This window comes from Ailuropoda melanoleuca, chromosome 2 (assembly GCF_002007445.2).
Source record: "Ailuropoda melanoleuca isolate Jingjing chromosome 2, ASM200744v2, whole genome shotgun sequence".
Lineage (NCBI taxonomy): Eukaryota > Metazoa > Chordata > Mammalia > Carnivora > Ursidae > Ailuropoda > Ailuropoda melanoleuca.
In genome coordinates this window covers 181,415,716-181,419,276 of record NC_048219.1, presented here as the reverse complement: position 1 = coordinate 181,419,276, position 3,561 = coordinate 181,415,716, and positions in this window count along the sequence as shown.

The following is a 3,561-nucleotide window of genomic DNA, read 5'->3' as shown; positions in this document are numbered from 1 at the left end:
CATGAGCCCTCATGGGGGAGGAAGCACTTGTTCCCCAGACGAAAGGGGGGAGCTGATTAATCGGGGCACTAATGAGCAGCAGGGAGAGGAAGCTCAGAGGGGCGGGGGAGGCGGCTCCATCGATCCGAGCCGCGGAACCAGCAGCTGAAAAAAAAGTGAGAAGGGAATCGATCTGAGGGAAACGGCAGCTGCTGGGGATTAGAGCCCCAGGTCCGCCCGTGCCCAGAGGCCACCCCTCCCCTGCGTCAGGCCTGCCCTGCCAGTCGCAGCCCCCCGCTGGACCCAGAGGAGGGGCCCAGGAGCAGCTACCCTAGGGAGCAGGGAATCACTGCCCACCCAGGCTGTGAGGCCAGGTCAGTCCTCATCAGTCACCGGTCACCCCAACATGGAGCCCACCAACCCCGAGCCACCACCATGCTTGGCACCCTGCTGGGGTGGTCCCCAGCCTCTCCTCAAAGTGGCTTCCTTGGGGGGCCCTGCGGCTGGGCTTCCCTCACAAGCTGGCTCCCCCAGCTGGGAAGAGGAGATTGGGGTCAGGGCTATGTCTGGCGGCATCCCAGAGGGGAAAGTGGAGAAGGCATGGGAAGCAGCTGCTGAGTTAGCACTCAGCCTCCGAGTGACCACAGACAGTGCCCCCTACCCGGGCAGCCCCCAGCCATGCTCTGCCCTCCCTGCTAGACTCCCAGACCCTTCTAATGCTTCTGCCCCACCTCCTCCTCCCCCAGCCTCTCCCCCTTTCTCTTAGTATTGATTTTTCTTTACTGGGTTTTTTTTTTTTAAAGGTGATTTAATTGCTTTTTTAAGGTTACTTCAGTCTGGGGCTCTGCCAAGAAAGCGGGGAGCTGCTCCCCAAGCTCTCCCCAGCACTCATTGCTACCCTGGACTTGACACATGTTCCTAAATTGCCCTGCGATCCACCGGGATCACGGGGTCATACTCCCCTAACATACTGGCCTCCATCATCAGCCCAAATCACACCCTCTTTGCTCCGGAGGGCCGGAAGCCTCTGAAGGAATGAAGTTGGGAGGTGGGTGGAGAGGGGAGTTCCAGGCCACATGGAAGTGGAACAGCAGTTCGCTGCACTCCCCCCCCCCCCGCCCCACAGCCCCACAGCCAGCTGTCTCCAATTGTCCCCAGGTCCCCATCACCCAGTCTCCCAGACCCCTAGGAATCTGGTTATGCTTGGTGGGAGCCCCCTCCCACATCCCCTCCGCCCATCCTGCGCCTTCCCCTTCAATCTCTTCTGTCTCCTCTGCTCCCCTGTCCCCCTACANTTTTTTTTTTTTTTTTTTTTTTTTTTTTTTTTTTTTCCAGTGAGCATCAGGGCCAAGCATGGTTGGCTGGGACCTGAGCTGGGTGTGGGCAGAGGGGGAGGGTCTGTCAGGGACTCAGTCAGGGAGTGGGTGTGGGGCACAGGAGAGGCACAGGGGTGAGGGGGCTGCGGGACCAGGCTTCCTCTGCCCTCCAGTTGTCCCCATTCCCCAGATTTGTTCCAACTCTCCACCCACCCCCATCCCCACCGGTGAACGAGGCTCCCTGATGGCGGCGGATGGACGACGGGCAGAGACTGGAGTGGCATCTGCACACAGCCGAACAAGGCAGAGAGCACAGGAATGGGGGGCAGAGGGGTGAGGGAAGAGACAGGGAGGGCGGGAGGGCTCTGCCAGAGCACCTAAGATGCAGGTTTTATTTGGGCACAATGCCTCAAAGGCAGACCCAGAGACCTCCCATGATCCAGCTTGGGGGTTCCAAAGGGAGCCTCCAAGGTCCTTACTGCACCCGGGTTTTGGGAACTTCGCCTCTTTTCCCAGCAGGGCCCCCCAACCCCGTCCCCACGCACTGTCTGCATTTACCTCTTCTCGCCTTGGGTGGGCCCCAGCTTCCCTTCCTGGGTGGCCCACTCATAAATGACATGACCTCCAAACTCTTAGCATTCTCCTAGAGAGAGTCCCCAGCCTCCCCCTGTTCCCAGAGGACGACACCTCCTGGCCACCCTTCCCAACCCAGACACCTGTCCCAGCCCTGGCTCTCTGGTGCGGACCAAGGGATGAGCTAGTGTGGGACAGACGTGGGCGGGAAGGGACAAGGATGGGGGGGCGGAGGCCGGGCCTGGGCCTGAGCAAGCAGCGGTGACAAACGGGCTGTGCGGGGGCCGAGGGGCGGGGGGCGGACGGCGGCTGATTTATCTGGGTTATTTATGCCGCGGACGAGGCAGGAGAAGCGGTTAATGAGAGTTCCAGCGAAGGGGGGTGGGGAGGCCCGGACGTGATCTGAGGCGACTGAAGAGGGTTAGAGTCCCACCGCCAGGCCCTGCCCCCCACTGCCGGCCAGCACAATGCACCCGGTACCCCGTCCTAGGGCCAGCCCTGCCTGACCCCATCCTCTTCTGGAGATGCCCAAGCTGTGGCCATGGATCACTGGGGCTGAAGGGCACCAGGTCCAAGATCGAGGGGCAGGCGACTGGAGGAACTGAGAAGGGGACCAGAAAAGGGAGAGCAGGGAAGGAAGACAAAAGAGGAAAAAATCTTGGCGAGGCAGAAACTGCCCAAGTCTGTGGAGCCTGAGGGGGGCGGGTTGGGGGAGGAAGGGACCAGTGTGGGAGTGGGTGGGCACCTGGCAACCTCAGAACTGAGCCTGGAGAGAGGGCGAAGGGCACTGGGGTGCAAATTTGGTGTCGGCCAGGAGCCATCCTGGGGGCCTGAGAGGCAGAGACAGGCTGGGAGTGGGGGTGCTGGTCAGAGAGAAGAGGGAGCCAGGAAAGGAGGGGGGAGAAGATCCGGAGAAGGAGGGGGAGAGGGCTTTGCAGCAGTGAAAGCTGCTGGGAGCAGATAAGGCGGCCCAGCAGCAGGAGGGATTAAAGCCCTGAGGGGCAGGGGCGGTGGACCGGGGTGGGGGGCAGGAAGGAGAGGGCTGAGGGCAGGACATCAGGGCCAAAAAGATGAGCGGGAGAAACGAGGCCTATGAAGGGGGTGAGATTAAATCAGGGGGCCGGAAAGTGGCTATCGCCTGGCAAAGAGAGGAAAGAAGGGGCTCCCGATCATCTCTTCTGGGGATGGGGACTTTCCCACTATTGGCGAGCCCCCATGCCCTGCGCGTGCCAAGGATAGCAGAGCTAAGCAGAGGGGTGCACAGCAGATGGGGTGGGTGGGAATGGCAGGGGCCGGCCCTGGGAGCCTCGGAGCTCCAGGCCAGGGAACTGAGGGCATGCAGCGCCTCCTTGAGGTGGCCAATGGAACACCGTCATGGGGAGCAACAGTCAAGGGTGCTCAGCCAGCAGGCCCTGGATGAAGCCCCCATCACGCCCAGTGTGGCAGGAACCAGTGCCTCACAGGGGATTTCTTTGTGGGGAGGAGTATGGACATGGAGGGAGGGCAGTGGCTTGCCCAAGCTCATGGCTCAGCCCCGCAGCCCCTCACCACTTCCTGCCCTCCCGTTCTCCAAGCCTCCCAGAAAGGTGTGCTCGGAAGGGTGAGGCCCCTGCTCCCTCCAGAAGAGCCGAGGTGGCCGAGGCAGCGGAGGGGAGCCTGGAGGGAAGGAAGGGGAGGAGGGAGAAGGGGCGGG